We start from the raw sequence: 14,731 nt of genomic DNA, 5'->3' as shown, positions 1-14,731 counted from the left end.
AAAGAAAGAAAGAAAGAAAGAGAGAAAGAAAGAAAGAAGAAGAAGGTTGAGGATAAATGATTATTCTCTTCTAGCTTGAAAAGTTTTGGCTAAAAGATCTGATGTCATCCTGATATTTTTTGTTTGATAAGTAATACTTTTCTTATGCCTGGCTACTTGCAGGATTTTTTCCCTTCATATTAACTTTTGCCAATTTAATGACAATGTGTCTAGGAAATGCTTGATTTAGATTGAGTCATGCTGGTGTTCTGAAACTATTGACTATCTGAATTTCCATATCTCTTCCAATGCTTGAGACATTCTCCACCATGATGTCTTGGAGTAGAGCTTCTGGGCCTTTAGGACCATCCCCCTTCTCCTTCAGGAACCCCTCTAATTCACATGTTTGATCTTTTAGAATGATACCATAACTCTCTCAGGGAATATTCTGTTCTTGATCTCTTCTTTTCTGCCTCTGTGAATGCTTGGGATAGTTTAAAAGACTTGTCTTCAACTTCTGAGATCCTTTCTTCTGCCTGATCAACTCTATTGGTGAGAGTCTTGACTGTATTTTGCAGCTCCTCAAATGTCTTTTTCAATTCCTTAAGTTCTGCTATGTCTTTTCTCATTATGTCTATTTCCTCAGTGATTTGGTCTTTGAATTCATGAAGTTCTTGGGACAAGTTAGGAACTACTTTCTGGATTTCTACTTCCATCTTTTTGTCCATTTTATTCATATTATTTGCCATCCATATTCTGACTTCTATTTCTGACTTCTATTTCAGCAATTTCTCTATAGGTGGTATTTTCTACTGTATCTCCTTTATCTCCCATTGGGGATGTTGATCTCCTCTGAATTTACATGTTGCCAGAGTTCTTCTGCTATTTCCTCCTCATGCATATTTTCTGCTATTTGGCAATTAAAACTGGCAGGGTGAGTCTTGATCTGGAGCTAACCACCTGTTCACCAATGAATTGGGGCTTGTGCTTGCGGCTTTTCCCCTATAGCCTTGCAGAGGTCTCCTTCAGAGATATCTCCAGAGGCCCTGAGGGCCAGTTTAGCGAGATAATACAGGTTGGCTCTATCTTGATGTCAGCCTGTCTCTACTCAATCCTGATGAGTCACTGTATTACGCTTTTCTCTCAGTTGGACAAAAATACAAACATCTGTGGCGGGCCCTGCCCCCAAAGGGGACAGCTGTAGCAGAATCCGCTTCTCTCCTCTATAATACCACCATGACTCAAGTTCACAGGGTCTCTAGGGGGACCTAGAGTTTGAAACATCTGATCAAATTGTCCCACTCAGTATAAACACTGCTCACCTGAAAGAATTCAAAGGGCCCCTGTGGCCAGAAAGCAGAAATCTGTAGGCAGATCCATCTGTGCAATCCCAAGGGGCTGAAACAGGATCCCCTCCAGTGGGAATGGGTATCAGTAAAGACCTGACTGAGGCATCACTGTCTACGCCTGCTAATTCATCCCACACCACTGTCTCTGCATTTGTCCCTCTGTCTCTCTCTCTCACACCCCATGCTTCCACGCCACTGCTGCTGCTGTTTTAGGTTTCCCAGTGAGTTTGCCAGACACACTGGGCTCTGCAAGGGGGCAGACTTTCAGGTAGCCAGGTTAGGGGAAAAGGGTGAACTGTGTGTTCCGAATTAAGGAGACAATGTTTGTTCACTTTTGTGTCAGGAGGGATGATGGCTAGGCTCAGAGTTGGGACCTCCAGGGAGGGGAAGGAACAGGATTTAGCAGATCTCTACCATGGGGTAATGGGAGAGGTCCTTTGCTCTCTGCTCACTTTTAGAGAGCCCCCCTTGGGTCTCCCATCCTCTTAGCAATGGGCTTAGTACCTGGTCTTTATTGTCTTTCTTCCTCTTTCTGAGACTTGCAGCTTGTCTCAACACAGATAATGTGCAACTCTCTATCATCTTTACCAGCTCAAAGCCCCACTTTGGCTTCACTGAGTCCAACTATGTCTAATATTGTCCCTGTAGACAGAAGCCTCTGGTGAAAGCTCCTTCTAGTTGGCTATCTTGACTCTTCCCTCTGTGGTGAACATTTTAACTGGCATGTGGAAACAAGGCTCTATCATAAAGTGAATAAGTAATATATTACAATCTGAAGTTTCTTGCAAATAAATCCTGTATCAGTTCAGCAAGAGCCAAAAGTGGGTTAGCATAGAATGCAGATGGGTCAGGTTCATAGGGCTGGCATCAGCCTGGGAATGTCCCAGTTGTAATTGCAGGTTTGCCATATAGAATCAGCTGGGGATACAGAAAGGTCAACATGAAGCAAGAGTGGAAACATGAATTTGGATGTATTAAACTAATCATTCTTGGGAGAGAACTTTGTCATAAAACCAGCATTTATGCATGTGTCTTATTTATTCATTTATTCATTCATTCAATCATTTGTTCATGCCTCATCAATGCAAAAGACATGTTTGGTCTTTTAGAATGATCCCATAATTCTCTCAAGGAGTAGGGACTACTGAACTTCAATAGATAAGGAGTTGGAAAAAAAATTTGGAGAAATAGATACAGAGTTAAACTTCAAAAATAAGCTCTCATCAACAGTAATTTGTAGCAAGTTTTATAACTTCTGATTTAATAGATTCAAGATTAATGTGTTTCTAGGTAAATTCTTCCTTTCTGTTGCCCACTCATTTTTGTTAACAACAAGATAAATTCAACCCAGACCTTTCTTCTTCCTCACCCCTACCAGTAACATCCCAACACAGAGCAAACTTCTGAGCCTCAAACTCATTCTGAATTGACTTCCATCTAATTCAAGATTCCCTTTGATTTTCAAGTGTCACTGTCTGGTCTACTGAACTAGTCTACATCATCAAGCCCTCTTTTTCTGTGATTTGTGTTCAGAGTATGGTTCTTTTTGTTTTTTTTCTTCTCAAGACTGAGGTCTCTGTAGGTTAGGTTGCCCAGCCTGGCTTCCCACCTCTGCCTCCCAAGGACCTGGGACTATAGGTGGTCACCACAATTGCTGGCTCTTAGAAAATGTTTTACCTTTTCTAATTTTCATTTTGTGCTTTTCTTCAAAACATAGGTGAGATTACACTGTTTCTATTGCTCTGTGACTTGATTTTTCACTAGAAAAATGTCCATGAGACCTTTCTATGTCATATTAAACTTTATCTTGTCTTTTTTATTCATTATAGGATATAATATTGTGTAACATGTACTAATAGCGTAATTTGTTTGTCATAATTATTCCAGTATCATTACTCTATTGTCAGATATTTATACTTTCTAATACTTTAAACAATAATGCCATAAATATTCTTAATTATGTCACCTCACACACATGCAAAAATGTTGCTAGGTTGAAAAATTACTGTGTTGAAAGTTATAGAAAAATTTATCTGCTAAATATAGCCAAATTGTTCTTCTGAAATGCTGCAACAATTTACATTCCTACCAAGACTATATAGAGATTATCTATACCTATATCTTCACTTTCACTTTAATACTGAACATTATAAATATATTTTATTGTCAAACTGGTAATAAATTATTATTGCAGTTTGTTTTCTTTGAATAGATTAAATTTGAACAGCCTATTATATTTTACTATTTATATTTTTATTGAGAAAATTTCTTGTATACAGTCCTTGGTGCATTTTTCCATAGATTTGTTTTTTCCTCCATGATTTATACAAGTATTTGTATGTCCTATAGATTTACTCATTGTCAATCTTATATGTTGTATTTTCTTTTGTTCTGTCACATCCTCTACAATGTTTATATTAACTTCTGTTTTCCAGATGTTATTATGTTTTATACTTAATTTTAGCCAAAATGCCGAGAACTGATAGATGTCATTGTTCATATAGTTAAATCTATTAATTCTTTTATACCTTGTGAGTGTTTTGACTTGCTTACGGCTTTTCCAAACTCAAGATTATAAACAATTTTTTAATCTACTATCTATAGTTCAAGGTATTTGCCTATTCCTTTATCTTAAAGTTGTTATTGTGGATATGACTTGAACTTCAACTCTACATTTTTTCATTTTTTCCCAAATGGATAGAAATGCTTGCAGAAACTGTTCTCCTTTTTCCTGGGTGTATAGCCATTCATTTTTCTGAGCCTGTTCTGCAGTTCACCATGACCAGGAAACTGAGCTCCAGTCAATGGAATGTGGGTAGAAAGTGGGAACTCCATTTAGGCCTGGTCCATGAAAGCCTCTTGCCACCATCCTCACTGATCTTTCCCCATGTGGCTGGTGCAGATGCTCATGCACCCTGGAAAGTCAGTTTTGAAGGTGGGGAATGCTATGATAGAAGAAACCAAGATCCCCAAACCACTGCCAATCAGGAACAAAATACCCATTTAGGGCTTTGAGAGAGAGATAAATGATCTCTTATGGTATTAAACCACTGAGGTTATAGAAACCAGGGTACTTGAACTAATCTAAGGTGAGATTTTTCCAACATAATTTACTGAAAGTTCATCCAATCACCACTAATTTCAAATGCTTTATTTATTTATTTATTCATTTATGTATTTTAGACAGAATGTCACTCTGTTTCCCAGGCTAGTGTGCCATGTTAGCAGCCTACCTCACAGCAATCTCAACCTCCTGGACTCAAGTGAACCTACTGCCTCAGCATTCAGAGTACCTGTGACTATGCCCTGATAATTATTCTATTTTTAGTAGAGACAGGGTCTTGTTCTTCCTTAGACTAGGCTTGAACTCTTAGATTCAAGTGATCTTGCTGCCTCACCTCCCACAGTGCTAGGAGGCTTGAGCCACTGCTTCCATCCTATGAAATACTGTTACATTTAGCATACTCTAGTGCAGCACTTACAAGCATGGTCATGACACTGTCTTGTGAAGAGTAAATTTTACTTAACTTGAATCTTAGTTTTCCCACGAATGAAATGAAATCAATGAGAATATCGTACATACTCAGCTTTTAATAAATGATAATTGTAGTCATTGTTGTTATAATTATCATAGCCCCTTTAAGCATGGGTCTATTCTAAGTCCATGATATATCTATCTCTTCCTTGTTTCTTTATTGTCTTCTAGGTCTTGCTTTTGGATTTAGTTTTTATATGGTTGGACTTGGTACCACCCCAATATTTGGGCAACAGACCCTCTAATGTGGATCTTGGGTTTTATAAGGCCCTGCTTTGGCTCTTCTCCAGCCCTACCTAGTCAGTGAAGAGTCTATGAGACCTACCCAGACTTCATCTCTTTACTTTCAAGGCCATGGGCTGAGGGCCTGACATTCAGGAATTCCCTGTCCACCTGGTTCCTAGGCCACTCCCAGAGCCTGTACAGGTCTCTTCTCTGGGTTCTGCCTCCTCACGCCGATCACAGTTCTCAGGAGAGGTGAGGGCCTACCAGTAGAAGCCCATTTGAGGTGGATTGGATAGAACTTGACTTGTAGGCTGCTGTATGGGTGGTGTGAGTTCCTTTGCTGTAGATAAAGATGGAGTCAATGGTAGGAAGAAAAGGGTCATGGAGCAGAGAACATAATTTACAAATCTGGATTTGTATTCCTATGTAGGTTCTGCAAAGAGTAAGGAAGCCCTCAGCTGTATTATATCCTCAGAATTTTTTTTCTCGGTGAACATATGTGGTAGGAAAGTTTCAGAGTCCTCACAACAAACAGATTTTTATTGTGTGATTTTGTTTGACTGCTAATGTAGCTGGGAATAAATCCAGCCAGCAGCATAGGTGAAACGCCTATATGCCTCTGCCCAAAAAAGCTGTTTAATCTCAAGGATGGAGGGGTTGTGGTCCAGGATAGTGAGGATAATCTTGTCCATGTACTGCCTCAGCCAGAAGTTGATCTCCTCCTGTTGCTTCAAGACTTCCATTAGCTCTGAGATTCCACTGTGGAGGGTCACAGGGCATTTGGAGAGCTGACTTTTCATGATCATACCCTCGTCATGTGAGGCTGTGTCTATTTCTGCAGCCAGTGACTGGGCTTTGGTCTGGGTAGCAAAAGATTCTTTCTTCATAGAGGCTGAGGCTCAGAATCTGTCCATTCAAGTTTTCATTCTGATCCCACAGCTTATGTTTCTCCTGCTTGAGCTGCTTTACCTTGTGCTCCAGCTCCACCTCACAGGCCCTAGCATTGAACTCGCCCAGGCCAGAGGATGCACTTCGACCCCAGCCTGGCCACTCACGGTCCGGCTTGTACATCTGTAGATACTCCAGCTCCTTCTGCAAGTCCTTGATGAGCTCCTGCATCACCTCCCGCTCCTTCTGGAACTCGAGGCGGTTCTGCTGCAGCTTGTCCACCATGCGCTTGTACAGGTCCATCTCATCCTTGAGTCATAGGCTGGTGCCCTCCAGCTTGTTGGACATGCGCTGCTGCTCCTCATCCAGTTTCTTTGTTCCAATTTATATTTTCTTTAAGCCACACAAAAGGTAGTGGTAGGCAAGCCTGAATATACCAAGTATCTTTAACTTCAAAATTTATAGTGTACTGATTATTCTCAGGCTTGTGAGACAGACCATCCCCCAGGCTTTAATGGCCTGCATGGCAACAGCAACTTTCCATAAATGAACTTTATTTGGATAACATCCAAGAACAGGGGAGGGGGGTGAAAACCCACCATTACTCCAATGCATAGAGTAACCAGTGGCAATTCGAACTACATCTTTCTTTGATGGGTACTTGTAATTCTCCATTGGGATGTCGACTGGAACATTGAATGGGACAGGAGCACCAGACGAGGTTTAATTTAGCAATAGGTCCCCAGTCCACAATCTCCCCATATGTGGTATTTAGCAAGATAAAGGGATATTGTCCTTTACATTTCACCCAGTGAATCCAATTATGAACTTCTTTAAAAAAATTCATCTGGCATAGGGGTAATTCTGGATTAGTCAGAATGTTTTTAACTTGATGGTTTTCCCATGCATATGTTCTCAACATATACATTTGAGACATCAAATGTATATGTTGAGTACAACTTTGATTTCTTCTGAGTTACCTCTTTGTTAATTGCACAACTTTTCAAAAATAAGTGAATGAGTGCATTACACAAAATGTAAAGGTAAAAGTGCTTTTGTAGTTGTTAATACTTCCTATGGAAGTGTCATAGATTGAAACCCTAGAGGTTTCATGCACCCTCAGAATCCTTTAAAATAAAAAGAAAATCATACATCCATTTTCACCACAATATATAATCAAGTTATGTGGAGAGATGAAGGATTTTCTCCTCCTTCTCCCAATCTATCAAAATACCTTAAACAAAATCATTTATGGAAAATTAAGACTATACTCCATCCTCTTCAAGCTTGGGTAGAAAAAGTCACTAAAATAAAAAATATACCTTATCTTTTACCAAAAATGTAACTCGTAATATTCAAGCCTGTTTAAGGTTGCCTTATGTATAGCTTAAAGTTTCTATACATTGAAACAAAACCAATGGACAAATTCAATATTTACAAACCTGTACTATGTATACATGCATTAACAATTCTCTAAGTTTTAATCCATCTTAGGAACAGCTATATTTATTGAGAGCTCAAACGGGAGTATGACTGCTGGTGAACTTGGTGAGACCCTGGCAAGATTCCCCGGCTCTATCAATATTGCAGTTATTGGCTTAGAGAATCCTGAAGAGAAGTCACTGATTGATTGGACTGTTGATTGCTACTATTTTGGGGATCATTGCTGTTACTGCAACTGCTGCTACAGCGGGAGTCACCTTGACCCAAAATATAAGGACACAGACTTGTTGTTCATTGGCATAGAAATTCAGAACAGTTATGGACTGCCCAAAGACAAATAGATACTGAAATATCTAATGAAATCTCTGACTTGGAACAAACTGTCATGATGATGGGCGATGAATTGGTTAGTTTAAAAAGGCAGACAAAACAAAAATGTGATTGGAATATTACCGCTTTTTGTATTACCCCTGTAAAATATAATGAAACAGCGTTTCCCTGGGAGAAAGTTAGGAAACATTTGTTGAATCACAAGAATTTAACTAATGATATTGTAAATTTACAGAATGAAGTGTATTATACATTCCAATGTAAGTTGAAAAAGGAGGATAGTGATGTGATCTTGAAGGGATTAGCAGAAGGAATAGAACAAATGAATCCTATACCCAAGATCAATGGACTTATTGGAAGTACCATTGGATCTTTTGCTTTGTTACTTTTCTTTTGCTTAATTTTATATATAATGTGGAAGAAGTTAAATCAAACTAGTAAGGAGAATGAAAGACATGCTGCCATTTTTACTTTAATGAAGTCTGATGTGAACGCCAATAAGAAAAAGAAGGGGGAAATATAGGTGAAATGCCTATATGCCTCTGGCCAAAAAAGCCATTTGAGAGAGAGCAGTGAAAAGACTTTGTGCAGGCATACTTGTAAGAAACTGAGGCAGAATCCCATATGGCCAGGTTAGTTATGGGCCTAACATGACCAAGGCTTTGGCTGGAATAGCATTTCCAGACTACGTTAAGGAATTAAGGTTGACTTTACAAGGCCAATGAAAAAGCCCTTTGGAAAACTGGACAGATACCCATAAGTAACCTTTTCTGATCTGTGGTAAGTGACACAGGTCACTTGCTGACAGGTCCAGGAATGGTAATGTGCTAGGGGACCTCAAGAGAAGAGGAATTTACCCAATGCATACAGGTATCTAATGGCACAGATGAAACCTGGGCTCATGAAAGGCTTTTGAGAAGTCCAGCCTGAGAATTCCTTATGAAAGGCTCCAGCAAAAAAACCCTGACTTAAGGCCTACATGGGAGCAGAGGTTTGCACACAAATTCTTGTATGCCCAAGACGTTTCTCTATGCTTTGCTTAAAGATTCGAAGTAACTGTCTCCAAATGGCATGGTCAGTTGAACAGATGTTCAAATTGTCACTTTCCCCTGTAGCCTCAGTCTTCATCAGATAAGAACAAAGAAAGTAATAACTGACATGTTCTTCATTAAGTTATGTTAAACCGGGTTATGTTGAAAGGGTTGTGCTTAAAGGTGTATGGTGAGTGGATTACCAGATAACCAGGGAGGAGCTACTTACAGGGTGGGTGGTCATAAGATGTTTAAATGGATTAATGAAGTCATTGATGCCCACTGCACACATGCAGAGAGATTGTAATGAACGTTAATGAGGTCATTGCTGTATAGTGCGCATGCACAAGATTGCCTATATAAACCAACAGCAAATCAAGAAGGCTCTCCATTTTGCCTGAGCGAGCAGATGGTCACCTTTATTTAAAACATAATTTCAATAAGCATGCTTATTCTCCGCAACATCACTTTTCTGTGAGACCCTTATGGCAACATACTAAAGAAAAAGAATCAAGTTTAAAATAATTGCTCTACTGTTTTCCAGAATTTGGTTTTCCTGGTGAGAGGCACAATGCAATATAATTCTTATCTCTCCCACTTACCCAATCCCAGAAGTTTTTAGGATGTCCTCTTTATCCCTGGGATATTGAAATTGTGACATTATGCATGGACACCCAGCTCAGCATCATTCTTCATTGTTCCTGTTTGACACTTAGACACATGTTTCGATTGCGGCTCCTGTCTTGGTTCAGTAAAATAACATTTCAGATTTTCTCTGGATAGTGGTGTGTTCATCCTTTGAAATGCCAACTAGAACAATTAAAACTTCCTAGACTAATTCTCCTCATCATTCAACTTTTCTTTCCTCCTGTTTTCCATGAGTCCTCTGAAGGATGCATGTCTTTGGATAATGTCTACTACAAGATCTTTCTGTACATTTGCAACTAATATGTAACAGTTAGCTATAGCTGCATGACAAATAAACCCAGAACTCAGGGATATTGAACAAGAAATATTTCTTGTGCATCAGCAGGCTGGCTAGCAGCTGTGTTCTCATCTGGCCTTTGCTAGGGCAGCTCAGTGTCACAAATCTCTCGTCCTACAGAGACTAGATGGCTGGACCCGATATGTCTTCCCAGGGATGACAGAAGCTCAAGGTCAGCAGGCTAATGATACCTTCCTAGCAGCTTCCATTTTGGCTGACTTCCACTGACCAAAGCCAAACACATGCTGTGCTCAGGGTTGGAGAATTACACCCAGATGCTGAATAGGAGAGCAGTACAAAGTTGCATGACTGAGGTTGTTGATTATGATGAGGGTAAAGAATCAGACCATTAATTTCATCATAGTCTGAGTAGTGTGTATGCCCTCTTGTAGTACCCATGCTGTCAACAACAGCATCACATGTTGAAAAGATGCTAAAAAAAATATTCTCTAGCAGAGGCAAGATGGCCGATTGGAGCCAGTTTTCCACAGAGGCTCCATTCAGAAGGAGATTTAAAGGACAGAAGTTTAGCAAGTAAGTTGATGGTTTGGAGCTGAGCCAAGAGAGGAAGTTGTAGAATGCGCATCAACCCTTTTGAGACGAGCTGCAACCCCAAGGATAAAAACAAAATGTACAAAAACGTCACCATGTGGATGGGAGTCCCCTCCCCCTTGAGAACTGTTCACAGTATACTTTCTACAAACAAATGAGCAGAATTGAAATGTCCTCCCATTTTATCCCATGGGAGAGACCCTCTAAAAACTGGACCTCCTTCCCTTACTAGGGGGCCATGGAAATCTCCTGCCAGACATAAAACTATATAAAACTGTATATATTCTCTACCTACAATTCTGAACTCCCAGCACTCCCCTCAAATCTCACCCAAAGATCTAGAAGCCTGTCCCCTATGGAGTCCAGATACTTGGGCATTTTCTCAAAAGGTGAGGACAGGGCATGGGCTGTTGCAGGTCTGTGCTAATTCTATGGATCAGGGGGTAAGGAGAAAATGGTGGACTTAAGGAACAGTACAGGAAAGGGAGAGGCAGCACCTCCCCACCCCCAGTACAGAGGAGCAGCAGTAGCAGAGGGAACAATAGGGCTCACACCTGAGGGGATATTTTGGAAGGACAGTCCCTGTCTCTCTGGGCAACCAGAGAAAGCTGGCATCTGCTCCAGTGGCAGGCACTGGTGGAATATATCTGGGATGGTAACGCAGATCCCATGAGCAAAGGGTATGCCCAAGGCGGTACTTGCCTGGGCAGAGTGTGGCAGGATGGTGAATTGAAGACACAGGAACAGTGATGGCATACTCCCATGGCAGGACTGTGTCAGGATTGCTTAGTGAGCTTAAGACACACCCAGCCCTCAGGGGATCATAACTGAGATAAAGGAAGGTGGGAAACTGAAAGCTGAGTGTAAGCTCTAACCGCACTGCCCCAACACAGACTGCAGGGGAAACAGAAACACCATCTCTGGGCAGCAGCACAGACTGGAGCTGCATCACAGTTTCTGTGAACTCAAACAGCACCTGATCCACAGGGGAATAAAGCCAGGACAGAATCACAAATCCTGTGCAAATATAAGTGTCAACAACATCAATCAGGGGTAGGGCTGGAACTGAATGAATAGCCCCAGCTTCCATTAACCACTGGAGGTTGTCAGGCCTCAGCTTTCCATGCTGGATGGTGACAGAGTGTGGAGGCCTGGCTAGGAGACATAAGATCTCTCTGTGACCCAGGCAGGCTCAAACCTCTGGAGCATCTGCTCATTGGAGGGACCTGGGTCATAGCCCTGTGGGGTCACCAGTGACTGGGTGTGATAGAGGTGCAAGGTGGCAAAGGAGGCATCAACCTTCCCAGACCAATTCATTTTCTGGAGGGGGGTTCCTTCTGACTCCTCAGAGCACCTGAACGAGTCATACTCATGCTGCCAGCAGACGCCTGCTATCTAGTTGCCAGAGAACTTTTGAACTCCCTCACTTAAGGCCGGATGCTAACTGGGACAACTGATTTGGATCTCTCGGACTGGACCAATCACCCGAGGACTATCCAAATTTGTACCGTGGGTGTGTGGTGTAGGAAGGTTTGATTTTCCTTTTCTGATTGTTGTCGGTGGTGGGCAGGGTGACTAAATTGCTAGGATTTCTCCACAGCTGAGAATTTTCAACCCAGAGTTACTAATTCACTAGGGTAGGACAGAGACAAGATGAAAACAAGATAGTGCCACTTAGACCCGCCATACCAAATAAGTCCCTAGTGTCTCCCACCATAACGCTATACGGGTCCTTTGCAAAGCTCTAGGGGAAACGATACAGACACCAATACAAGCTCTTGAGTAAACGGCTGGTTAATCACTACACCAGGAGTTCCCCCACCCAACATCACCTTATCTGCTCATCTAGCCAAATGGTATAAAATAATCATGGGGCAGAATCAGCAAAAAAAATTCTGGTAACACCAATAACCAGAGTAGATGAACTCCCACAAGGAACAATACAGCTGACACAACTGAAGATCCTATTCATACACAAATGGGAGAGATGTCAGAAATAAAATTCAGAGATTAGATTGCAAATAAGATTAATAGAATGGAGGTAAAGTTGGAATTAGAAATTCAAGGAGCATTTAAAAAATTGTCTTAAGAATTCAATGAATTCAAAGACAAAATCACCAAAGATTTTGACTCACTGAGACAAGAATTTGCAGCCCTCAAAGATCTTAGAAATTCAGTAGAATCCCTCATTAATAGGATGGAACAGCCAGAAGAAAGAATCTTGGACATTGAAGACAAAGCTTTTCAACCCTCCCAAGCACTCAGAGAAGAAGAGAAATGGAGAACAAACACAGATCATTCTCTCAGAGAGTTTTGGGATAACATGAAGAAAACTAATATTCACCTTATAGGAATTCCTAAAGGTGACAAAGTTGGTTCACAAAGCACAGTGGCCCTTTTTCATGAGATTATGAAGGAGAACTTTCCAGATATGCCAAGAGATCCTGAAATTCAGATAGCAGACAATTTCAGAACCCCAGCAGGACTCAACCCGAATAAGACACCCCCTAGACACATCATAATCAACTTCACTAAAGTTAATATGAAGGAGAAAATTCTGAAAGCAGCGAGATGGAGGAAAACTATAATCTGCAAGGGGAAGAATATTAGAATGACTGCAGATCTCTTTGCTGAAACCTTTCAAGCTAGAAGAGGGTGGTCATTGACTTTTAATCTCCTAAAACAAAATGACTTTCAACCCAGGATCCTGTATCCAGCTAAACTGAGTTTCATTTATTTTGGAGATATTAAATACTTTAATGACATTCACATGTTGAAGGAATTTGCTATAACTAAACCAGCTCTCCAGGATATTCTCAGACTTATCCTCCATAATGACCAGTGCAAACCTCCACCACAAAAGTAAACTCACTCAGAAACTTTTGATCAAATTCCAATTTCTGCAGTGGCAAAAGGATTAAAAATGTCCATGGGACATTTGAAAAACTCGATACCCAAAATTCTACCTGGCTTGTCAATATTCTCAATTAATGTGAATGGCTTAAATTGTCCTCTAGAGAGGTACGGGTTGGCTGACTGGATACAAAAACTGAAGCCAGATATCTGCTCCATACAAGAATCTCATCTAACTTAAAAGAAAAATATAGACTCAGGGTAAAGGGATGGTCATCTATATTTTAGCCTAATGGAAATCAGAAAAAAGCAGGTCTTGCAACTTTATTCAAACGTATAATAAGCTTTAAACAAACAAAAGTAAGAAATGATAAGAATGGTCACTTCATATTTGTAAAGGGTAATACTGAATATGATGAGATTTCAATTATTAACATTTAAGCACCCAACCAGAATGCACCTCAATTTATAAGAGACACTCTAACAGTCATGAGCAACTTGATTTCCTCCAGCACTATAATTGCCTGAGATTTTAACACTCCTTTGGCATTGTTGGATACATCCTCCAATAAGAAGATAAGCAAAGACATTTTAGACTTAAACTTAACCATTTAACATTTGGATTTAACAGAACAGAACATTTCAGAACATTTCATCCTAACTAAACTGAATACACATTCTTCTCATCAGCCCACAGAACATCATCCAAAACTGATCAAATTTTAGGTCACAAATCTAACCTCAACAAATTTAAAAGAATAGAAATTATTCCTTGTATCTTCTTAAACGATCATGGAATAAAAGTTGAACTCCATAACAACAAGAATCTGCATACTCATACAAAAACATGGAAAATAAATAACCTTATGCTGAGAGATAGCTGAGTCAGAGACAAGATTAAGAAGGAAATTACCAAATTTTTGGAACAAAATGATAATGAAGACACAAATTATCAGAAAATCTGGGATGCTGCAAATGCAGTCCTAAGAGGGAAATTTATAGCACTGCAAGCCTTCCTCAAGAGAATGGAAAAGGAGGAAGTTAACAACTTAATGGAACATCTCAAGCAACTGCAAAAGGAAGAACATTCTAATCCCAAACCCAGCAGAAGAAAAGAAAGAACCAATTATAGCAGAATTAAATGAAATTGAAAACAAAAGGATTATAGAACAAATCAATAAATCAAAAAGTTGGTTTTTTGAAAAGGTCAATAAAATAGATAAACATTTGGCCAACCTAACCAGGAAAAAAAGAGTAAAATCACTAAATTCATAAATCATAAATGATAATGATGAAGTAACAACAGACTCCCCAGAAATTCAAAAAATCCTTAATGAATATTACAAGAAACTTTATTCTCAGAAATATGAAAATCTGAAGGAAATTGATCAATACTTAGAAGCATGCTACCTTCCAAGACTTAGCCAGAATCAAGTGGAAATGTTGAACAGGCCTATATCAAGTACCAAAATAGCATCAACTATACAAAATCTCCTTAAAAAGAAAAGCCCCAGACCAGATGGTTTCACATCAGAATTCTACAAAACCTTTAAAGAGGAAC

At 39.9% G+C, this 14,731-nt stretch overlaps 1 pseudogene; it reads right to left on the bottom strand.

Annotated features, from left to right (window-relative positions):
• Positions 1-5,651: 5,651 nt before the first annotated feature.
• On the bottom strand, positions 5,652-10,695 carry LOC100943575 (annotated as a pseudogene).
• Positions 10,696-14,731: the final 4,036 nt, after the last annotated feature.

Source organism: Otolemur garnettii, unplaced genomic scaffold (assembly GCF_000181295.1).
Source record: "Otolemur garnettii isolate 467f Iridium unplaced genomic scaffold, OtoGar3 scaffold00088, whole genome shotgun sequence".
NCBI classification, from domain to species: domain Eukaryota; kingdom Metazoa; phylum Chordata; class Mammalia; order Primates; family Galagidae; genus Otolemur; species Otolemur garnettii.
The sequence above is the reverse complement of the archived record's forward strand: the minus strand, read 5'-3'. Positions and strand labels throughout refer to the sequence as shown.